Below are 20,545 nucleotides of genomic sequence, written 5' to 3'. Positions count from 1 at the left end.
AGTCGAGCAAAGTCGAGACAAGTCAAGCTGAGAGATGTCACACAGTTAATTAATCGGTACGCGACGCAGACAACGCTTTTCCAAGTGTCCCATGTCACGCACCGCAGAGGGCGAACACCTCCACGCAGCAGAGTGGCGCAGTGGAAGCGTGCTGGGCCCATAACCCAGAGGTCCGTGGATCGAAACCACGCTCTGCTAAAATTATTCTTTTTCTTGGGTGCTTCGAGCTCGTTCACTAAGCCTCGGGTGCGATGATTCAGCGTCAACAGCAAACCCTGTAAGTTCTGAAACGACGACGACGTGGTGTGAAGAATACGAGAAACACTTCCTAAGACGCAGACTTTCTTACGATTCTGCAGCAACTACATTTCTCGATCACAACGTTAATGTCCTTTCGGGCCACACGTGCAACTTTTGCGATATAAAAGTCGCACCTCCCCAGCGGGGAATCGAACCCCGGTCTCCCGCGTGACAGGCGGGGATACTAACCACTATACTACCGAGGAATACGCAATCCGTACCTACAATGCACGCTCACTTATGATTCTCAAGTAGGTGATACATCTCAAATCTAGCGTCCCGATGCTTTCAGAGTCAGCTGCTACGAAATAAAAGTATGCCCCAGGTGAGGCTCGAACTCACAACCCCGGCATTGCTCACGGCTACTGCCTTATAAGTACCGTGCGCTAACCAATTGCGCCACTGGGGCTACAGCAGGGTGCTTTCAGTTAGCGGTATTCGCTTTGCTGCCAACCTGTTGTGGCAACAGACCCTCATACGACCGTCACCTGCGGCCATACTGCGACTTTAGCACCTGTCTACGGATGCTTCATACGATTCTTGTTTCATATGCTACACTTACAAGCATATCAGCCGCTTGTCATCACCGAAAAATTGCAGAAAACGCGCGCCTTGCCATCTGCTACCTGTCCAACGGCGAGGGCAGATGTGTGGCAAGCTCTAAGCTATGCAGGCGCAACATGGCCGAGCAGCTAGAGGGGAGATGCCTTCCTTGGCAGCTCCCTGCAGAGTGCGGAAGACCGGAGTGGCCGCGCCGCCGTTGTCAGTGGACGACACGCAGTTGACGAGCCACCGAGAACGCGTTGCTCCGCGATGTGTAGCAGCCTCTTATTACGAAACGCGAACAGTGGCCCTGTGGCGCAACGGATAACGCGTCTGACTACGGATCAGAAGATTCCAGGTTCGAATCCTGGCAGGGTCGGCATTTTGTTAGTTGCGGGCGCGTAGCTAGGCAGTGCGTTCGAATGTTTCCACCTGCGTGCAGTGCAATGTCAATCCTGAGCATCTCGCAGCTGCATCTCGAGACGATCGTGGTAAATATCGCTTCGTGCAAGCGTCAGCGTAGCGTCAGTCGAGCAAAGTCGAGACAAGTCAAGCTGAGAGATGTCACACAGTTAATTAATCGGTACGCGACGCAGACAACGCTTTTCCAAGTGTCCCATGTCACGCACCGCAGAGGGCGAACACCTCCACGCAGCAGAGTGGCGCAGTGGAAGCGTGCTGGGCCCATAACCCAGAGGTCCGTGGATCGAAACCACGCTCTGCTAAAATTATTCTTTTTCTTGGGTGCTTCGAGCTCGTTCACTAAGCCTGGGGTGCGATGATTCAGCGTCAACAGCAAACCCTGTAAGTTCTGAAACGACGACGACGTGGTGTGAAGAATACGAGAAACACTTCCTAAGACGCAGACTTTCTTACGATTCTGCAGCAACTACATTTCTCGATCACAACGTTAATGTCCTTTCGGGCCACACGTGCAACTTTTGCGATATAAAAGTCGCACCTCCCCAGCGGGGAATCGAACCCCGGTCTCCCGCGTGACAGGCGGGGATACTAACCACTATACTACCGAGGAATACGCAATCCGTACCTACAATGCACGCTCACTTATGATTCTCAAGTAGGTGATACATCTCAAATCTAGCGTCCCGATGCTTTCAGAGTCAGCTGCTACGAAATAAAAGTATGCCCCAGGTGAGGCTCGAACTCACAACCCCGGCATTGCTCACGGCTACTGCCTTATAAGTACCGTGCGCTAACCAATTGCGCCACTGGGGCTACAGCAGGGTGCTTTCAGTTAGCGGTATTCGCTTTGCTGCCAACCTGTTGTGGCAACAGACCCTCATACGACCGTCACCTGCGGCCATACTGCGACTTTAGCACCTGTCTACGGATGCTTCATACGATTCTTGTTTCATATGCTACACTTACAAGCATATCAGCCGCTTGTCATCACCGAAAAATTGCAGAAAACGCGCGCCTTGCCATCTGCTACCTGTCCAACGGCGAGGGCAGATGTGTGGCAAGCTCTAAGCTATGCAGGCGCAACATGGCCGAGCAGCTAGAGGGGAGATGCCTTCCTTGGCAGCTCCCTGCAGAGTGCGGAAGACCGGAGTGGCCGCGCCGCCGTTGTCAGTGGACGACACGCAGTTGACGAGCCACCGAGAACGCGTTGCTCCGCGATGTGTAGCAGCCTCTTATTACGAAACGCGAACAGTGGCCCTGTGGCGCAACGGATAACGCGTCTGACTACGGATCAGAAGATTCCAGGTTCGAATCCTGGCAGGGTCGGCATTTTGTTAGTTGCGGGCGCGTAGCTAGGCAGTGCGTTCGAATGTTTCCACCTGCGTGCAGTGCAATGTCAATCCTGAGCATCTCGCAGCTGCATCTCGAGACGATCGTGGTAAATATCGCTTCGTGCAAGCGTCAGCGTAGCGTCAGTCGAGCAAAGTCGAGACAAGTCAAGCTGAGAGATGTCACACAGTTAATTAATCGGTACGCGACGCAGACAACGCTTTTCCAAGTGTCCCATGTCACGCACCGCAGAGGGCGAACACCTCCACGCAGCAGAGTGGCGCAGTGGAAGCGTGCTGGGCCCATAACCCAGAGGTCCGTGGATCGAAACCACGCTCTGCTAAAATTATTCTTTTTCTTGGGTGCTTCGAGCTCGTTCACTAAGCCTCGGGTGCGATGATTCAGCGTCAACAGCAAACCCTGTAAGTTCTGAAACGACGACGACGTGGTGTGAAGAATACGAGAAACACTTCCTAAGACGCAGACTTTCTTACGATTCTGCAGCAACTACATTTCTCGATCACAACGTTAATGTCCTTTCGGGCCACACGTGCAACTTTTGCGATATAAAAATCGCACCTCCCCGGCGGGGAATCGAACCCCGGTCTCCCGCGTGACAGGCGGGGATACTAACCACTATACTACCGAGGAATACGCAATCGGTACCTACAATGCACGCTCACTTATGATTCTCAAGTAGGTGATACATCTCAAATCTAGCGTCCCGATGCTTTCAGAGTCAGCTGCTACGAAATAAAAGTATGCCCCAGGTGAGGCTCGAACTCACAACCCCGGCATTGCTCACGGCTACTGCCTTATAAGTACCGTGCGCTAACCAATTGCGCCACTGGGGCTACAGCAGGGTGCTTTCAGTTAGCGGTATTCGCTTTGCTGCCAACCTGTTGTGGCAACAGACCCTCATACGACCGTCACCTGCGGCCATACTGCGACTTTAGCACCTGTCTACGGATGCTTCATACGATTCTTGTTTCATATGCTACACTTACAAGCATATCAGCCGCTTGTCATCACCGAAAAATTGCAGAAAACGCGCGCCTTGCCATCTGCTACCTGTCCAACGGCGAGGGCAGATGTGTGGCAAGCTCTAAGCTATGCAGGCGCACCATGGCCGAGCAGCTAGAGGGGAGATGCCTTCCTTGGCAGCTCCCTGCAGAGTGCGGAAGACCGGAGTGGCCGCGCCGCCGTTGTCAGTGGACGACACGCAGTTGACGAGCCACCGAGAACGCGTTGCTCCGCGATGTGTAGCAGCCTCTTATTACGAAACGCGAACAGTGGCCCTGTGGCGCAACGGATAACGCGTCTGACTACGGATCAGAAGATTCCAGGTTCGAATCCACAGTTCCGCTTGAGACGCGACAGCGATCGCACGTGCTGTGTATTCGATCCGCCGTTTCCCTCGGGTTGTGACTATTTACTTTCTGTGTGTGACGTTTCTTTGTCTTCTTTTCTTCGTTGTTTCGTCGCCTTAGTGTTTGTGTTGTGTCTTGTGTTGTATAGCGGCTCTTGCCGCATTAATTAAGTGTTATGGCTTCCCGGTTGTTTCCGCGGAAGTGTACTCTCAGTTTTCAGTTTAACAAGGCTACCAGAAATGTTCAACCAACTTCGTTGGAAATTCACGAATGGATTGTGGATACGATTGGCATTACATCGGACCAGGTACATACGGCGTATTTTGACACAGAACTTTACTGCTTTTTTGTGAAATTGTTGAACCCGGTTTTGCTAGATAAGATTTTACTTAAACATGGTGAGCAAGTGTCGTTCCGTCATAGAGATGGTTCTGTTAGCAGTGTTACTGTTTCAAATGCTGAAATTACGTATACCACAGTTCGGGTTTATAATTTACCCCCTGAAGTTGAAATCAGTTACCTCAAGGAAGCTTTGCTTGGTTATGGTACCGTTCGGTCAATTCGAAATGAACGTTGGTCTGCACAACATAAGCTGCAATGTTATAATGGTGTCAGATCGGTTGAAATGCATATTAAGTCGAACATACCGTCCCATCTGGTTGTATGTGGTTATCGTGTTCATCTTACTTATGAGGGGCAAGTTGGTACGTGTTTTCTATGTAATGAAAATGGTCATGTTCGTGCTAATTGCCCTAAGCGGGTGTTTGTGCTTAAAAATGGGCTAGCACAACGCCGCAAATTAACGGTTGCCGATCTTGTGCCAGCAGCTTCCTCCACTGTCTCGTGTCAGCCTCCTGCAGTAGATTCTTCACAACGGGTGACACCTTCCTCTGATGCAGGTTTCCCCCCGTTACCCACTCGCCCAGATGTATCGGCTGCTTCTACACCGATCCCGTCTGTTTCCAATAACAAACGCCGTCGTGCTAGTGATACCGGTAGCACTGATGACGAAGCTGCTGTTTCGCAGCCGGTTTGCGGATCTGACGAGAGACTTCCGGAATCTCCCATGCTTGTTTTGGATTCTGTTCCCACTGTGTCTCCTGCTTTGCCTGATGACGTCAAACTTGATGCCACGCCGTCGGCGCAAGAGCCCCAACATTCGGTCGAGGTGGTGTTGACATCCCCCCCGACACAGGCATCACCACATGTTGACGACACTTCGGTGCAGACAGCTGTTTGTCGGAAAATCGCTTCTAGAACTGCGCGCTCCGCTTCAGCGGATTCCAACCCTATCTCTCCACCTCCTACACTTCCAATACCTACACCTTCTGATGCCGGTGCCGACGTTCCTGATGCAGTTTTCCCCTTGCTTGCTCCTTCTTCTGATTCCTCTCGCCCTGCTAATCCTTCGGATGCCTTGGTTGACGTGCCTGATCTCGAACCCCCCACTCCACCTGCTCTTGAATCTGGTGTGCATCAGATACGCCGTCGGGTGAAAGTGCCCCCCAATCTTCACGCGGTGCGGAAAAAACACAAGCATGCAAAGGATGACTCTGATTCCGTTGATTCCGGGCAATCACCCTCTGCCATGTCTGATGTTGATGATCTGGATGTCGTTGCTTCTAATGTGGTGTAATTAGGGTTCATTTTCCCTTTTGTTTTGTTGATGTTGCAGGCGTACACGTTTATTACCTTAAATATAAATAGCATTCAATCTGCTCTGAAGTTAGCGTCTCTGCAGCAGTTCATTTATGACTCTGCAGCTGATGTTGTTTTCCTGCAGGAAGTCTCCGTTGCACACCTGTTTGTTCCTGGCTTTCGCACTATTCTAAATTTTGCGCCTGAGTTTTCCACAGGTACTGCCTTACTAATTCGTGACGGTATCCCCGTTACCGAAATTGAGCTCTTAGACTCGGGAAGGGGTATTGGTTGTCGGTTATTTGACACAACCTTGGTTAATATTTACGCCCCCTCTGGTTCCAGCAAACGGCAGGAAAGGTCTCGTTTTTATAAAGAGGATCTGATTTATCTTTTACGCAAAAATCCTGCGACTTTGATATTAGGGGGTGATTTTAATTGTGTATTACAAGCTAAGGACCAATCCCCTCATTTTAATTATTGTTTCGAGCTACCTTCTCTTGTACGTCAACTACGACTACGCGATGCGTGGGAGGTTAAACACCCCACTTTAGTTAAATTTACATTTTTTACTGCCACGTCAAGTAGTCGACTGGACCGATTGTATATTTCTGATCCCCTTAGTGTTTCTGTTTTAAATGTAGATGTTATTCCAGCCAGTTTTACGGATCATTGTGCCCTTGCGGTTATAATTAATTTGGAGCGTCAGCCTCTTAAACTTTATCGGCCGCTGTGGAAATTAAATGTCTCCTTGCTCGATGACCCTGACATCGAACCTCTAATACAGACGGCGTGGGACATGTGTTTACGTTCTCTGCGATACTATCCGTCTAAGCTTCACTGGTGGATCCACTGTGCGAAGCCAAAACTACGTCGCACTTTAATGTCCTACAGTTATAATAGAGCGCGAGATCTGAAACTGACTTTTGAGTATTATTATTCGGTGCTTCGCGAACTTTATGATACTTCTCGAATGACAGGTGCCCACCTTTCTGAGATTCGGAAAATTAAAGCCAAGCTCCTTAGTATTAAACGGCTTCAGATGGAAGGATTGAAGATTAAATCTAAACCGCCGTCCACCTTAGCACATGAAATGACTTCCATGTACCACCTGTTTCGTCACCACAAGCACCGTCGACGTGTATTGATTGACGGCCTTATGGCAGCTGATGGTTGCCGGCTTACCTTACAGAATCAAATAACCCATGAACTTACCTGCTACTATGAGACCTTATATGCTGTGGCTGATTCTGATCCGCTTGATGTTGATGAGATTTTAACTGCTATCCCATCAGTTTTAACAGAGGACCATAATGTGGAATTTTTAGCTCCTTTTACTGCAGACGAAATTTCAGCTTTCATTGCTTGTTCACCATCTCACAAATCTCCTGGTCCGGATGGCCTTCCTAAGGAATTTTTTGTTCGCTTTTGGACTATTATAGGGCCTGTTTTTACGGATATTGTAAATGAAATCTTGAATGGTGGCACAATTCCAGCCGATTTCAAGAGAGGTACGGTTGTCCTGATACCAAAATCTGCTGGTTTGAAGACAGCTAGTGACTTTCGTCCTTTAACCCTTTTAAATTTTGATTATAAGACGGCTGCTAGGGCTGTTAATGCACGTCTATCCCTCTTGCTTACACCTGTGATAACTCCTTGTCAAAGCTGCTTTCCAGGGCGCTCCATATTGACTCCTCTGGCGGGGTATCGTGATGTCGTGTCGATTGTCGCTGTCACCAATATTTCCTGTGCGCTTTTATTTGTTGATTTTAGTAAGGCTTTTGATCGTGTGTCCCATTCGTTTTTAGAGCTTCTGCTGCGCCGACTCGGTTTTAATGAAAAGGCGCTGCTGGTACTTAAGAATATGACGACTGGTATTTCTGCTAAGATTGACATTAATGGCCAGCTAACGAAGGTCATTGATATTAAACGTGGCGTCCCGCAAGGTAGCCCTTTATCCATGACCCTTTATGCTCTCTCCCTTCAACCACTCCTCACACGTCTCAACTCGACACTTCGTGGTCTTACGATCTCTGGGGTTACCCTGACAGCAACAGCTTATGCTGATGATTTGGTTGTTTTGCTTCGTTCCACCGCAGAAGTGCCGCCGTTGAAAATGGAACTAGATAAATTTTCTGCGGCCTCAGGTTCTCGTATCAACCCCCGTAAAAGCAAACTCCTGAATTTGCGGGGCTTTGAACATGTGGTTGTTCCGTGGGTTACGGCTGTTGAACATCATACACATTTAGGTATCTATCTTGAACGGTGTCCTCTTCGTATGGCTGCGAAAAATTGGCAAGTGGCCATTTCCAAGCTTCAAGGTGTTTTATTCGAACACTCATGGCGTTCGATACCGATACTGCAAAAAAAGCATGTATTAGACACTTATGTTTTATGTAAAGTATATTATGTTGCTCAGTTGTTTCCGCTTCCCAGAATGCAGGGTGCAAAAATGGTCCAGCTTATTAACAGATATATTTGGCGGGGGCACATTTTTAAATTACGTTGTGATGTTCTTACGAAGCCGCGACTTGAGGGCGGCTTGTCGTTCACCGATGTCCGTGTCAAGGCTGCTGCCCTTTATGTTAAGCGCACCCTCCATCTTTTATTTTCTGAGTCCCCGACTGTTACTTCGCGATTATTCCATGTCGTTCGTCCTGCGAGCTTGTCACCGCCTATTAACGTAGGGCCTCTAAATGCGAAGCTACGGCATGTTCGGGACTTCTACATTGAGATTAGTTATCTGGATCTCCACTTCCAACGTCGTCCTGTTTTTACTATGCGAACACTGCTTGACAAATGGCACAGGTCTTCTTCTTCCATCCCGATTGTTTTGCAATATCCCCGTTTTAATTGGCGTCACATATGGACGAATATTAGCTTACCCGTTCATTCAGCACCTGTTGCCTCCCTATGGTATAAGGTAGTTCACCAGCTGATTCCTACGAATGAACGACTTCATCGCATAGGTTTAAGTGTCTCTCCGCTTTGTCAAACGTGTGGTTGTGTTGATACACTCCAACACCGATTTACCTGCGCTGACCGTCTTCGCATGTGGTACTGGCTGCGCCGACGATTGGCGTTACTCACCAGGAGCTCGGAATCGGCATTTACAACTGATATTCTCTGCTGGCCGGACACGGTTTTTTATCCCGGGACAAAGAACAATACCATTATGTGGCTTCTTGGCCGTTACATTTTTGCAGTGGTTGATGGTGATGGTATTTCCGATTTTATTTCGTTTATTGGTTACATGCTTCATGAGTACTGGACGCAACAATCTTTCCCACATCTTAAGAGGGACTTTGCGAATATGCTTAGTATTGTCTTCGAAAAGCAGGGGATTGGTTAAGTTTCCACTTCTCTTGATCGCTCCTGCGCCAGTTACATTAATGGCACCGGTATAGGGGCATACTGATCTCACTTCACGATAGGGAAGACATTGTCGCTAGCTCTTACTTATTTTGCTTTCCTGCCAAGCTTTTACCTGTTTGGATAGACACTGCATCACAAGCCCCGTGTCCACATATCAGTATCACAAGACTCTGAACCAAGGGAAATTACTACGTATTGGTGCCACTGTGCTTCAGTGCAGGGAGGAGGAGACGTCATGGCCAGGCCTCGGATTTCGACCCCTGCCCAACGCGCCTCCCCCGAGCTGCACTGGGTCAACACAGTGAAAGAAATACAAAAAGAAAAAAAATGGATAAAGCATAAAAAAAAATGGATAAGGCGTCGGACTTCGTACAAAAAAAAAAAAAAAAAAAAAAAAAAAATCCTGGCAGGGTCGGCATTTTGTTAGTTGCGGGCGCGTAGCTAGGCAGTGCGTTCGAATGTTTCCACCTGCGTGCAGTGCAATGTCAATCCTGAGCATCTCGCAGCTGCATCTCGAGACGATCGTGGTAAATATCGCTTCGTGCAAGCGTCAGCGTAGCGTCAGTCGAGCAAAGTCGAGACAAGTCAAGCTGAGAGATGTCACACAGTTAATTAATCGGTACGCGACGCAGACAACGCTTTTCCAAGTGTCCCATGTCACGCACCGCAGAGGGCGAACACCTCCACGCAGCAGAGTGGCGCAGTGGAAGCGTGCTGGGCCCATAACCCAGAGGTCCGTGGATCGAAACCACGCTCTGCTAAAATTATTCTTTTTCTTGGGTGCTTCGAGCTCGTTCACTAAGCCTCGGGTGCGATGATTCAGCGTCAACGGCAAACCCTGTAAGTTCTGAAACGACGACGACGTGGTGTGAAGAATACGAGAAACACTTCCTAAGACGCAGACTTTCTTACGATTCTGCAGCAACTACATTTCTCGATCACAACGTTAATGTCCTTTCGGGCCACACGTGCAACTTTTGCGATATAAAAATCGCACCTCCCCGGCGGGGAATCGAACCCCGGTCTCCCGCGTGACAGGCGGGGATACTAACCACTATACTACCGAGGAATACGCAATCGGTACCTACAATGCACGCTCACTTATGATTCTCAAGTAGGTGATACATCTCAAATCTAGCGTCCCGATGCTTTCAGAGTCAGCTGCTACGAAATAAAAGTATGCCCCAGGTGAGGCTCGAACTCACAACCCCGGCATTGCTCACGGCTACTGCCTTATAAGTACCGTGCGCTAACCAATTGCGCCACTGGGGCTACAGCAGGGTGCTTTCAGTTAGCGGTATTCGCTTTGCTGCCAACCTGTTGTGGCTACAGATCCATCATACGACCGTCACCTGCGGCCATACTGCGACTTTAGCACCCGTCTACGGATGCTTCATACGATTCTTGTTTCATATGCTACACTTACAAGCATATCAGCCGCTTGTCATCACCGAAAAATTGCAGAAAACGCGCGCCTTGCCGTCTGCTACCTGTCCAACGGCGAGGGCAGATGTGTGGCAAGCTCTAAGCTATGCAGGCGCACCATGGCCGAGCAGCTAGAGGGGAGATGCCTTCCTTGGCAGCTCCCTGCAGAGTGCGGAAGACCGGAGTGGCCGCGCCGCCGTTGTCAGTGGACGACACGCAGTTGACGAGCCACCGAGAACGCGTTGCTCCGCGATGTGTAGCAGCCTCTTATTACGAAACGCGAACAGTGGCCCTGTGGCGCAACGGATAACGCGTCTGACTACGGATCAGAAGATTCCAGGTTCGAATCCTGGCAGGGTCGGCATTTTGTTAGTTGCGGGCGCGTAGCTAGGCAGTGCGTTCGAATGTTTCCACCTGCGTGCAGTGCAATGTCAATCCTGAGCATCTCGCAGCTGCATCTCGAGACGATCGTGGTAAATATCGCTTCGTGCAAGCGTCAGCGTAGCGTCAGTCGAGACAAGTCAAGCTGAGAGATGTCACACAGTTAATTAATCGGTACGCGACGCAGACAACGCTTTTCCAAGTGTCCCATGTCACGCACCGCAGAGGGCGAACACCTCCACGCAGCAGAGTGGCGCAGTGGAAGCGTGCTGGGCCCATAACCCAGAGGTCCGTGGATCGAAACCACGCTCTGCTAAAATTATTCTTTTTCTTGGGTGCTTCGAGCTCGTTCACTAAGCCTCGGGTGCGATGATTCAGCGTCAACAGCAAACCCTGTAAGTTCTGAAACGACGACGACGTGGTGTGAAGAATACGAGAAACACTTCCTAAGACGCAGACTTTCTTACGATTCTGCAGCAACTACATTTCTCGATCACAACGTTAATGTCCTTTCGGGCCACACGTGCAACTTTTGCGATATAAAAATCGCACCTCCCCGGCGGGGAATCGAACCCCGGTCTCCCGCGTGACAGGCGGGGATACTAACCACTATACTACCGAGGAATACGCAACCGGTACCTACAATGCACGCTCACTTATGATTCTCAAGTAGGTGATACATCTCAAATCTAGCGTCCCGATGCTTTCAGAGTCAGCTGCTACGAAATAAAAGTATGCCCCAGGTGAGGCTCGAACTCACAACCCCGGCATTGCTCACGGCTACTGCCTTATAAGTACCGTGCGCTAACCAATTGCGCCACTGGGGCTACAGCAGGGTGCTTTCAGTTAGCGGTATTCGCTTTGCTGCCAACCTGTTGTGGCTACAGATCCATCATACGACCGTCACCTGCGGCCATACTGCGACTTTAGCACCCGTCTACGGATGCTTCATACGATTCTTGTTTCATATGCTACACTTACAAGCATATCAGCCGCTTGTCATCACCGAAAAATTGCAGAAAACGCGCGCCTTGCCGTCTGCTACCTGTCCAACGGCGAGGGCAGATGTGTGGCATGCTCTAAGCTATGCAGGCGCACCATGGCCGAGCAGCTAGAGGGGAGATGCCTTCCTTGGCAGCTCCCTGCAGAGTGCGGAAGACCGGAGTGGCCGCGCCTCCGTTGTCAGTGGACGACACGCAGTTGACGAGCCACCGAGAACGCGTTGCTCCGCGTTGTGTAGCAGCCTCTTATTACGAAACGCGAACAGTGGCCCTGTGGCGCAACGGATAACGCGTCTGACTACGGATCAGAAGATTCCAGGTTCGAATCCTGGCAGGGTCGGCATTTTGTTAGTTGCGGGCGCGTAGCTAGGCAGTGCGTTCGAATGTTTCCACCTGCGTGCAGTGCAATGTCAATCCTGAGCATCTCGCAGCTGCATCTCGAGACGATCGTGGTAAATATCGCTTCGTGCAAGCGTCAGCGTAGCGTCAGTCGAGCAAAGTCGAGACAAGTCAAGCTGAGAGATGTCACACAGTTAATTAATCGGTACGCGACGCAGACAACGCTTTTCCAAGTGTCCCATGTCACGCACCGCAGAGGGCGAACACCTCCACGCAGCAGAGTGGCGCAGTGGAAGCGTGCTGGGCCCATAACCCAGAGGTCCGTGGATCGAAACCACGCTCTGCTAAAATTATTCTTTTTCTTGGGTGCTTCGAGCTCGTTCACTAAGCCTCGGGTGCGATGATTCAGCGTCAACAGCAAACCCTGTAAGTTCTGAAACGACGACGACGTGGTGTGAAGAATACGAGAAACACTTCCTAAGACGCAGACTTTCTTACGATTCTGCAGCAACTACATTTCTCGATCACAACGTTAATGTCCTTTCGGGCCACACGTGCAACTTTTGCGATATAAAAATCGCACCTCCCCGGCGGGGAATCGAACCCCGGTCTCCCGCGTGACAGGCGGGGATACTAACCACTATACTACCGAGGAATACGCAATCGGTACCTACAATGCACGCTCACTTATGATTCTCAAGTAGGTGATACATCTCAAATCTAGCGTCCCGATGCTTTCAGAGTCAGCTGCTACGAAATAAAAGTATGCCCCAGGTGAGGCTCGAACTCACAACCCCGGCATTGCTCACGGCTACTGCCTTATAAGTACCGTGCGCTAACCATTTGCGCCACTGGGGCTACAGCAGGGTGCTTTCAGTTAGCGGTATTCGCTTTGCTGCCAACCTGTTGTGGCTACAGATCCATCATACGACCGTCACCTGCGGCCATACTGCGACTTTAGCACCCGTCTACGGATGCTTCATACGATTCTTGTTTCATATGCTACACTTACAAGCATATCAGCCGCTTGTCATCACCGAAAAATTGCAGAAAACGCGCGCCTTGCCGTCTGCTACCTGTCCAACGGCGAGGGCAGATGTGTGGCAAGCTCTAAGCTATGCAGGCGCACCATGGCCGAGCAGCTAGAGGGGAGATGCCTTCCTTGGCAGCTCCCTGCAGAGTGCGGAAGACCGGAGTGGCCGCGCCGCCGTTGTCAGTGGACGACACGCGGTTGACGAGCCACCGAGAACGCGTTGCTCCGCGGTGTGTAGCAGCCTCTTATTACGAAACGCGAACAGTGGCCCTGTGGCGCAACGGATAACGCGTCTGACTACGGATCAGAAGATTCCAGGTTCGAATCCTGGCAGGGTCGGCATTTTGTTAGTTGCGGGCGCGTAGCTAGGCAGTGCGTTCGAATGTTTCCACCTGCGTGCAGTGCAATGTCAATCCTGAGCATCTCGCAGCTGCATCTCGAGACGATCGTGGTAAATATCGCTTCGTGCAAGCGTCAGCGTAGCGTCAGTCGAGCAAAGTCGAGACAAGTCAAGCTGAGAGATGTCACACAGTTAATTAATCGGTACGCGACGCAGACAACGCTTTTCCAAGTGTCCCATGTCACGCACCGCAGAGTGGCGCAGTGGAAGCGTGCTGGGCCCATAACCCAGAGGTCCGTGGATCGAAACCACGCTCTGCTAAAATTATTCTTTTTCTTGGGTGCTTCGAGCTCGTTCACTAAGCCTCGGGTGCGATGATTCAGCGTCAACAGCAAACCCTGTAAGTTCTGAAACGACGACGACGTGGTGTGAAGAATACGAGAAACACTTCCTAAGACGCAGACTTTCTTACGATTCTGCAGCAACTACATTTCTCGATCACAACGTTAATGTCCTTTCGGGCCACACGTGCAACTTTTGCGATATAAAAATCGCACATCCCCGGCGGGGAATCGAACACCGGTCTCCCGCGTGACAGGCGGGGATACTAACCACTATACTACCGAGGAATACGCAATCGGTACCTACAATGCACGCTCACTTATGATTCTCAAGTAGGTGATACATCTCAAATCTAGCGTCCCGATGCTTTCAGAGTCAGCTGCTACGAAATAAAAGTATGCCCCAGGTGAGGCTCGAGCTCACAACCCCGGCATTGCTCACGGCTACTGCCTTATAAGTACCGTGCGCTAACCAATTGCGCCACTGGGGCTACAGCAGGGTGCTTTCAGTTAGCGGTATTCGCTTTGCTGCCAACCTGTTGTGGCTACAGATCCATCATACGACCGTCACCTGCGGCCATACTGCGACTTTAGCACCCGTCTACGGATGCTTCATACGATTCTTGTTTCATATGCTACACTTACAAGCATATCAGCCGCTTGTCATCACCGAAAAATTGCAGAAAACGCGCGCCTTGCCGTCTGCTACCTGTCCAACGGCGAGGGCAGATGTGTGGCATGCTCTAAGCTATGCAGGCGCACCATGGCCGAGCAGCTAGAGGGGAGATGCCTTCCTTGGCAGCTCCCTGCAGAGTGCGGAAGACCGGAGTGGCCGCGCCTCCGTTGTCAGTGGACGACACGCAGTTGACGAGCCACCGAGAACGCGTTGCTCCGCGATGTGTAGCAGCCTCTTATTACGAAACGCGAACAGTGGCCCTGTGGCGCAACGGATAACGCGTCTGACTACGGATCAGAAGATTCCAGGTTCGAATCCTGGCAGGGTCGGCATTTTGTTAGTTGCGGGCGCGTAGCTAGGCAGTGCGTTCGAATGTTTCCACCTGCGTGCAGTGCAATGTCAATCCTGAGCATCTCGCAGCTGCATCTCGAGACGATCGTGGTAAATATCGCTTCGTGCAAGCGTCAGCGTAGCGTCAGTCGAGCAAAGTCGAGACAAGTCAAGCTGAGAGATGTCACACAGTTAATTAATCGGTACGCGACGCAGACAACGCTTTTCCAAGTGTCCCATGTCACGCACCGCAGAGTGGCGCAGTGGAAGCGTGCTGGGCCCATAACCCAGAGGTCCGTGGATCGAAACCACGCTCTGCTAAAATTATTCTTTTTCTTGGGTGCTTCGAGCTCGTTCACTAAGCCTCGGGTGCGATGATTCAGCGTCAACAGCAAACCCTGTAAGTTCTGAAACGACGACGACGTGGTGTGAAGAATACGAGAAACACTTCCTAAGACGCAGACTTTCTTACGATTCTGCAGCAACTACATTTCTCGATCACAACGTTAATGTCCTTTCGGGCCACACGTGCAACTTTTGCGATATAAAAATCGCACCTCCCCGGCGGGGAATCGAACCCCGGTCTCCCGCGTGACAGGCGGGGATACTAACCACTATACTACCGAGGAATACGCAATCGGTACCTACAATGCACGCTCACTTATGATTCTCAAGTAGGTGATACATCTCAAATCTAGCGTCCCGATGCTTTCAGAGTCAGCTGCTACGAAATAAAAGTATGCCCCAGGTGAGGCTCGAACTCACAACCCCGGCATTGCTCACGGCTACTGCCTTATAAGTACCGTGCGCTAACCAATTGCGCCACTGGGGCTACAGCAGGGTGCTTTCAGTTAGCGGTATTCGCTTTGCTGCCAACCTGTTGTGGCTACAGATCCATCATACGACCGTCACCTGCGGCCATACTGCGACTTTAGCACCCGTCTACGGATGCTTCATACGATTCTTGTTTCATATGCTACACTTACAAGCATATCAGCCGCTTGTCATCACCGAAAAATTGCAGAAAACGCGCGCCTTGCCGTCTGCTACCTGTCCAACGGCGAGGGCAGATGTGTGGCAAGCTCTAAGCTATGCAGGCGCACCATGGCCGAGCAGCTAGAGGGGAGATGCCTTCCTTGGCAGCTCCCTGCAGAGTGCGGAAGACCGGAGTGGCCGCGCCGCCGTTGTCAGTGGACGACACGCAGTTGACGAGCCACCGAGAACGCGTTGCTCCGCGGTGTGTAGCAGCCTCTTATTACGAAACGCGAACAGTGGCCCTGTGGCGCAACGGATAACGCGTCTGACTACGGATCAGAAGATTCCAGGTTCGAATCCTGGCAGGGTCGGCATTTTGTTAGTTGCGGGCGCGTAGCTAGGCAGTGCGTTCGAATGTTTCCACCTGCGTGCAGTGCAATGTCAATCCTGAGCATCTCGCAGCTGCATCTCGAGACGATCGTGGTAAATATCGCTTCGTGCAAGCGTCAGCGTAGCGTCAGTCGAGCAAAGTCGAGACAAGTCAAGCTGAGAGATGTCACACAGTTAATTAATCGGTACGCGACGCAGACAACGCTTTTCCAAGTGTCCCATGTCACGCACCGCAGAGTGGCGCAGTGGAAGCGTGCTGGGCCCATAACCCAGAGGTCCGTGGATCGAAACCACGCTCTGCTAAAATTATTCTTTTTCTTGGGTGCTTCGAGCTCGTTCACTAAGCCTCGGGTGCGATGATTCAGCGTCAACAGCAAACCCTGTAAGTTCTGAAACGACGACGACGTGGTGTGAAGAATACGAGAAACACTTCCTAAGACGCAGACTTTCTTACGATTCTGCAGCAACTACATTTCTCGATCACAACGTTAATGTCCTTTCGGGCCACACGTGCAACTTTTGCGATATAAAAATCGCACATCCCCGGCGGGGAATCGAACCCCGGTCTCCCGCGTGACAGGCGGGGATACTAATCACTATACTACCGAGGAATACGCAATCGGTACCTACAATGCACGCTCACTTATGATTCTCAAGTAGGTGATACATCTCAAATCTAGCGTCCCGATGCTTTCAGAGTCAGCTGCTACGAAATAAAAGTATGCCCCAGGTGAGGCTCGAGCTCACAACCCCGGCATTGCTCACGGCTACTGCCTTATAAGTACCGTGCGCTAACCAATTGCGCCACTGGGGCTACAGCAGGGTGCTTTCAGTTAGCGGTATTCGCTTTGCTGCCAACCTGTTGTGGCTACAGATCCATCATACGACCGTCACCTGCGGCCATACTGCGACTTTAGCACCCGTCTACGGATGCTTCATACGATTCTTGTTTCATATGCTACACTTACAAGCATATCAGCCGCTTGTCATCACCGAAAAATTGCAGAAAACGCGCGCCTTGCCGTCTGCTACCTGTCCAACGGCGAGGGCAGATGTGTGGCAAGCTCTAAGCTATGCAGGCGCACCATGGCCGAGCAGCTAGAGGGGAGATGCCTTCCTTGGCAGCTCCCTGCAGAGTGCGGAAGACCGGAGTGGCCGCGCCGCCGTTGTCAGTGGACGACACGCAGTTGACGAGCCACCGAGAACGCGTTGCTCCGCGATGTGTAGCAGCCTCTTATTACGAAGCGCGAACAGTGGCCTTGTGGCGCAACGGATAACGCGTCTGACTACGGATCAGAAGATTCCAGGTTCGAATCCTGGCAGGGTCGGCATTTTGTTAGTTGCGGGCGCGTAGCTAGGCAGTGCGTTCGAATGTTTCCACCTGCGTGCAGTGCAATGTCAATCCTGAGCATCTCGCAGCTGCATCTCGAGACGATCGTGGTAAATATCGCTTCGTGCAAGCGTCAGCGTAGCGTCAGTCGAGCAAAGTCGAGACAAGTCAAGCTGAGAGATGTCACACAGTTAATTAATCGGTACGCGACGCAGACAACGCTTTTCCAAGTGTCCCATGTCACGCACCGCAGAGGGCGAACACCTCCACGCAGCAGAGTGGCGCAGTGGAAGCGTGCTGGGCCCATAACCCAGAGGTCCGTGGATCGAAACCACGCTCTGCTAAAATTATTCTTTTTCTTGGGTGCTTCGAGCTCGTTCACTAAGCCTCGGGTGCGATGATTCAGCGTCAACAGCAAACCCTGTAAGTTCTGAAACGACGACGACGTGGTGTGAAGAATACGAGAAACACTTCCTAAGACGCAGACTTTCTTACGATTCTGCAGCAACTACATTTCTCGATCACAACGTTAATGTCCTTTCGGGCCACACGTGCAACTTTTGCGATATAAAAGTCGCACCTCCCCAGCGGGGAATCGAACCCCGGTCTCCCGCGTGACAGGCGGGGATACTAACCACTATACTACCGAGGAATACGCAATCCGTACCTACAATGCACGCTCACTTATGATTCTCAAGTAGGTGATACATCTCAAATCTAGCGTCCCGATGCTTTCAGAGTCAGCTGCTACGAAATAAAAGTATGCCCCAGGTGAGGCTCGAACTCACAACCCCGGCATTGCTCACGGCTACTGCCTTATAAGTACCGTGCGCTAACCAATTGCGCCACTGGGGCTACAGCAGTGTGCTTTCAGTTAGCGGTATTCGCTTTGCTGCCAACCTGTTGTGGCTACAGATCCATCATACGACCGTCACCTGCGGCCATACTGCGACTTTAGCACCCGTCTACGGATGCTTCATACGATTCTTGTTTCATATGCTACACTTACAAGCATATCAGCCGCTTGTCATCACCGAAAAATTGCAGAAAACGCGCGCCTTGCCGTCTGCTACCTGTCCAACGGCGAGGGCAGATGTGTGGCAAGCTCTAAGCTATGCAGGCGCACCATGGCCGAGCAGCTAGAGGGGAGATGCCTTCCTTGGCAGCTCCCTGCAGAGTGCGGAAGACCGGAGTGGCCGCGCCGCCGTTGTCAGTGGACGACACGCAGTTGACGAGCCACCGAGAACGCGTTGCTCCGCGATGTGTAGCAGCCTCTTATTACGAAACGCGAACAGTGGCCCTGTGGCGCAACGGATAACGCGTCTGACTACGGATCAGAAGATTCCAGGTTCGAATCCTGGCAGAGTCGGCATTTTGTTAGTTGCGGGCGCGTAGCTAGGCAGTGCGTTCGAATGTTTCCACCTGCGTGCAGTGCAATGTCAATCCTGAGCATCTCGCAGCTGCATCTCGAGACGATCGTGGTAAATATCGCTTCGTGCAAGCGTCAGCGTAGCGTCAGTCGAGCAAAGTCGAGACAAGTCAAGCTGAGAGATGTCACACAGTTAATTAATCGGTACGCGACGCAGACAACGCTTTTCCAAGTGTCCCATGTCACGCACCGCAGAGGGCGAACACCTCCACGCAGCAGAGTGGCGCAGTGGAAGCGTGCTGGGCCCATAACCCAGAGGTCCGTGGATCGAAACCACGCTCTGCTAAAATTATTCTTTTTCTTGGGTGCTTCGAGCTCGTTCACTATGCCTCGGGTGCGATGATTCAGCGTCAACAGCAAACCCTGTAAGTTCTGAAACGACGACGACGTGGTGTGAAGAATACGAGAAACACTTCCTAAGACGCAGACTTTCTTACGATTCTGCAGCAACTACATTTCTCGATCACAACGTTAATGTCCTTTCGGGCCACACGTGCAACTTTTGCGATATAAAAGTCGCACCTCCCCAGCGGGGAATCGAACCCCGGTCTCCCGCGTGACAGGCGGGGATACTAACCACTATACTACCGAGGAATACGCAATCGGTACCTACAATGCACGCTCACTTATGATTCTCAAGTAGGTGATACATCTCAAATCTAGCGTCCCGATGCTTTCAGAGTCAGCTGCTACGAAATAAAAGTATGCCCCAGGTGAGGCTCGAGCTCACAACCCCGGCATTGCTCACGGCTACTGCCTTATAAGTACCGTGCGCTAACCAATTGCGCCACTGGGGCTACAGCAGGGTGCTTTCAGTTAGCGGTATTCGCTTTGCTGCCAACCTGTTGTGGCTACAGATCCATCATACGACCGTCACCTGCGGCCATACTGCGACTTTAGCACCCGTCTACGGATGCTTCATACGATTCTTGTTTCATATGCTACACTTACAAGCATATCAGCCGCTTGTCATCACCGAAAAATTGCAGAAAACGCGCGCCTTGCCGTCTGCTACCTGTCCAACGGCGAGGGCAGATGTGTGGCAAGCTCTAAGCTATGCAGGCGCACCATGGCCGAGCAGCTAGAGGGGAGATGCCTTCCTTGGCAGCTCCCTGCAGAGTGCGGAAGACCGGAGTGGCCGCGCCGCCGTTGTCAGTGGACGACACGCAGTTGACGAGCCACCGAGAACGCGTTGCTCCGCGATGTGTAGCAGCCTCTTATTACGAAACGCGAACAGTGGCCCTGTGGCGCAACGGATAACGCGTCTGACTACGGATCAGAAGATTCCAGGTTCGAATCCTGGCAGGGTCGGCATTTTGTTAGTTGCGGGCGCGTAGCTAGGCAGTGCGTTCGAATGTTTCCACCTGCGTGCAGTGCAATGTCAATCCTGAGCATCTCGCAGCTGCATCTCGAGACGATCGTGGTAAATATCGCTTCGTGCAAGCGTCAGCGTAGCGTCAGTCGAGCAAAGTCGAGACAAGTCAAGCTGAGAGATGTCACACAGTTAATTAATCGGTACGCGACGCAGACAACGCTTTTCCAAGTGTCCCATGTCACGCACCGCAGAGGGCGAACAC

At 51.3% G+C, this 20,545-nt stretch overlaps 38 non-coding genes across 38 annotated transcripts; 16 read left to right on the top strand and 22 right to left on the bottom strand.

Annotated features, from left to right (window-relative positions):
* Nucleotides 1–434: 434 nt before the first annotated feature.
* On the bottom strand, nucleotides 435–506 carry Trnad-guc. The gene has a single exon. It is a non-coding gene; the product is annotated as a tRNA-Asp (tRNA).
* A 111-nt stretch (nucleotides 507–617) lies between these two features.
* On the bottom strand, nucleotides 618–709 carry Trnai-uau. The gene is given in 2 exon segments: nucleotides 618–653; nucleotides 672–709. It is a non-coding gene; the product is annotated as a tRNA-Ile (tRNA).
* A 440-nt stretch (nucleotides 710–1,149) lies between these two features.
* On the top strand, nucleotides 1,150–1,222 carry Trnar-acg. The gene has a single exon. It is a non-coding gene; the product is annotated as a tRNA-Arg (tRNA).
* Nucleotides 1,223–1,804: 582 nt separating this feature from the next.
* On the bottom strand, nucleotides 1,805–1,876 carry Trnad-guc. The gene has a single exon. It is a non-coding gene; the product is annotated as a tRNA-Asp (tRNA).
* A 111-nt stretch (nucleotides 1,877–1,987) lies between these two features.
* On the bottom strand, nucleotides 1,988–2,079 carry Trnai-uau. The gene is given in 2 exon segments: nucleotides 1,988–2,023; nucleotides 2,042–2,079. It is a non-coding gene; the product is annotated as a tRNA-Ile (tRNA).
* Nucleotides 2,080–2,519: 440 nt separating this feature from the next.
* Trnar-acg lies at nucleotides 2,520–2,592 on the top strand. Its single transcript has one exon. It is a non-coding gene; the product is annotated as a tRNA-Arg (tRNA).
* A 274-nt stretch (nucleotides 2,593–2,866) lies between these two features.
* Trnam-cau lies at nucleotides 2,867–2,938 on the top strand. Its single transcript has one exon. It is a non-coding gene; the product is annotated as a tRNA-Met (tRNA).
* A 236-nt stretch (nucleotides 2,939–3,174) lies between these two features.
* On the bottom strand, nucleotides 3,175–3,246 carry Trnad-guc. The gene has a single exon. It is a non-coding gene; the product is annotated as a tRNA-Asp (tRNA).
* A 111-nt stretch (nucleotides 3,247–3,357) lies between these two features.
* Trnai-uau lies at nucleotides 3,358–3,449 on the bottom strand. The gene is given in 2 exon segments: nucleotides 3,358–3,393; nucleotides 3,412–3,449. It is a non-coding gene; the product is annotated as a tRNA-Ile (tRNA).
* A 6,218-nt stretch (nucleotides 3,450–9,667) lies between these two features.
* Nucleotides 9,668–9,739, top strand: Trnam-cau. The gene has a single exon. It is a non-coding gene; the product is annotated as a tRNA-Met (tRNA).
* Nucleotides 9,740–9,975: 236 nt separating this feature from the next.
* On the bottom strand, nucleotides 9,976–10,047 carry Trnad-guc. Its single transcript has one exon. It is a non-coding gene; the product is annotated as a tRNA-Asp (tRNA).
* A 111-nt stretch (nucleotides 10,048–10,158) lies between these two features.
* Nucleotides 10,159–10,250, bottom strand: Trnai-uau. Its single transcript is given in 2 exon segments — nucleotides 10,159–10,194; nucleotides 10,213–10,250. It is a non-coding gene; the product is annotated as a tRNA-Ile (tRNA).
* A 441-nt stretch (nucleotides 10,251–10,691) lies between these two features.
* Nucleotides 10,692–10,764, top strand: Trnar-acg. Its single transcript has one exon. It is a non-coding gene; the product is annotated as a tRNA-Arg (tRNA).
* Nucleotides 10,765–11,028: 264 nt separating this feature from the next.
* Nucleotides 11,029–11,100, top strand: Trnam-cau. The gene has a single exon. It is a non-coding gene; the product is annotated as a tRNA-Met (tRNA).
* A 236-nt stretch (nucleotides 11,101–11,336) lies between these two features.
* On the bottom strand, nucleotides 11,337–11,408 carry Trnad-guc. The gene has a single exon. It is a non-coding gene; the product is annotated as a tRNA-Asp (tRNA).
* Nucleotides 11,409–11,519: 111 nt separating this feature from the next.
* Trnai-uau lies at nucleotides 11,520–11,611 on the bottom strand. The gene is given in 2 exon segments: nucleotides 11,520–11,555; nucleotides 11,574–11,611. It is a non-coding gene; the product is annotated as a tRNA-Ile (tRNA).
* A 441-nt stretch (nucleotides 11,612–12,052) lies between these two features.
* Trnar-acg lies at nucleotides 12,053–12,125 on the top strand. Its single transcript has one exon. It is a non-coding gene; the product is annotated as a tRNA-Arg (tRNA).
* Nucleotides 12,126–12,399: 274 nt separating this feature from the next.
* Trnam-cau lies at nucleotides 12,400–12,471 on the top strand. The gene has a single exon. It is a non-coding gene; the product is annotated as a tRNA-Met (tRNA).
* Nucleotides 12,472–12,707: 236 nt separating this feature from the next.
* On the bottom strand, nucleotides 12,708–12,779 carry Trnad-guc. The gene has a single exon. It is a non-coding gene; the product is annotated as a tRNA-Asp (tRNA).
* Nucleotides 12,780–12,890: 111 nt separating this feature from the next.
* Trnai-uau lies at nucleotides 12,891–12,982 on the bottom strand. The gene is given in 2 exon segments: nucleotides 12,891–12,926; nucleotides 12,945–12,982. It is a non-coding gene; the product is annotated as a tRNA-Ile (tRNA).
* Nucleotides 12,983–13,423: 441 nt separating this feature from the next.
* Trnar-acg lies at nucleotides 13,424–13,496 on the top strand. Its single transcript has one exon. It is a non-coding gene; the product is annotated as a tRNA-Arg (tRNA).
* Nucleotides 13,497–14,054: 558 nt separating this feature from the next.
* On the bottom strand, nucleotides 14,055–14,126 carry Trnad-guc. Its single transcript has one exon. It is a non-coding gene; the product is annotated as a tRNA-Asp (tRNA).
* A 111-nt stretch (nucleotides 14,127–14,237) lies between these two features.
* On the bottom strand, nucleotides 14,238–14,329 carry Trnai-uau. The gene is given in 2 exon segments: nucleotides 14,238–14,273; nucleotides 14,292–14,329. It is a non-coding gene; the product is annotated as a tRNA-Ile (tRNA).
* Nucleotides 14,330–14,770: 441 nt separating this feature from the next.
* Nucleotides 14,771–14,843, top strand: Trnar-acg. Its single transcript has one exon. It is a non-coding gene; the product is annotated as a tRNA-Arg (tRNA).
* A 558-nt stretch (nucleotides 14,844–15,401) lies between these two features.
* Trnad-guc lies at nucleotides 15,402–15,473 on the bottom strand. Its single transcript has one exon. It is a non-coding gene; the product is annotated as a tRNA-Asp (tRNA).
* A 111-nt stretch (nucleotides 15,474–15,584) lies between these two features.
* Nucleotides 15,585–15,676, bottom strand: Trnai-uau. The gene is given in 2 exon segments: nucleotides 15,585–15,620; nucleotides 15,639–15,676. It is a non-coding gene; the product is annotated as a tRNA-Ile (tRNA).
* A 441-nt stretch (nucleotides 15,677–16,117) lies between these two features.
* On the top strand, nucleotides 16,118–16,190 carry Trnar-acg. Its single transcript has one exon. It is a non-coding gene; the product is annotated as a tRNA-Arg (tRNA).
* A 558-nt stretch (nucleotides 16,191–16,748) lies between these two features.
* On the bottom strand, nucleotides 16,749–16,820 carry Trnad-guc. Its single transcript has one exon. It is a non-coding gene; the product is annotated as a tRNA-Asp (tRNA).
* A 111-nt stretch (nucleotides 16,821–16,931) lies between these two features.
* Nucleotides 16,932–17,023, bottom strand: Trnai-uau. The gene is given in 2 exon segments: nucleotides 16,932–16,967; nucleotides 16,986–17,023. It is a non-coding gene; the product is annotated as a tRNA-Ile (tRNA).
* Nucleotides 17,024–17,464: 441 nt separating this feature from the next.
* On the top strand, nucleotides 17,465–17,537 carry Trnar-acg. The gene has a single exon. It is a non-coding gene; the product is annotated as a tRNA-Arg (tRNA).
* Nucleotides 17,538–17,811: 274 nt separating this feature from the next.
* Trnam-cau lies at nucleotides 17,812–17,883 on the top strand. The gene has a single exon. It is a non-coding gene; the product is annotated as a tRNA-Met (tRNA).
* A 236-nt stretch (nucleotides 17,884–18,119) lies between these two features.
* On the bottom strand, nucleotides 18,120–18,191 carry Trnad-guc. The gene has a single exon. It is a non-coding gene; the product is annotated as a tRNA-Asp (tRNA).
* A 111-nt stretch (nucleotides 18,192–18,302) lies between these two features.
* On the bottom strand, nucleotides 18,303–18,394 carry Trnai-uau. Its single transcript is given in 2 exon segments — nucleotides 18,303–18,338; nucleotides 18,357–18,394. It is a non-coding gene; the product is annotated as a tRNA-Ile (tRNA).
* A 441-nt stretch (nucleotides 18,395–18,835) lies between these two features.
* Trnar-acg lies at nucleotides 18,836–18,908 on the top strand. The gene has a single exon. It is a non-coding gene; the product is annotated as a tRNA-Arg (tRNA).
* A 274-nt stretch (nucleotides 18,909–19,182) lies between these two features.
* Nucleotides 19,183–19,254, top strand: Trnam-cau. Its single transcript has one exon. It is a non-coding gene; the product is annotated as a tRNA-Met (tRNA).
* A 236-nt stretch (nucleotides 19,255–19,490) lies between these two features.
* Nucleotides 19,491–19,562, bottom strand: Trnad-guc. The gene has a single exon. It is a non-coding gene; the product is annotated as a tRNA-Asp (tRNA).
* Nucleotides 19,563–19,673: 111 nt separating this feature from the next.
* Nucleotides 19,674–19,765, bottom strand: Trnai-uau. The gene is given in 2 exon segments: nucleotides 19,674–19,709; nucleotides 19,728–19,765. It is a non-coding gene; the product is annotated as a tRNA-Ile (tRNA).
* Nucleotides 19,766–20,206: 441 nt separating this feature from the next.
* Trnar-acg lies at nucleotides 20,207–20,279 on the top strand. The gene has a single exon. It is a non-coding gene; the product is annotated as a tRNA-Arg (tRNA).
* Nucleotides 20,280–20,545: the final 266 nt, after the last annotated feature.

The sequence above is a fragment of the Schistocerca piceifrons genome, unplaced genomic scaffold, assembly GCF_021461385.2.
Source record: "Schistocerca piceifrons isolate TAMUIC-IGC-003096 unplaced genomic scaffold, iqSchPice1.1 HiC_scaffold_1684, whole genome shotgun sequence".
Taxonomy (NCBI): Eukaryota; Metazoa; Arthropoda; class Insecta; order Orthoptera; family Acrididae; genus Schistocerca; species Schistocerca piceifrons.
This window is presented reverse-complemented; position numbering and strand designations above follow the sequence as displayed.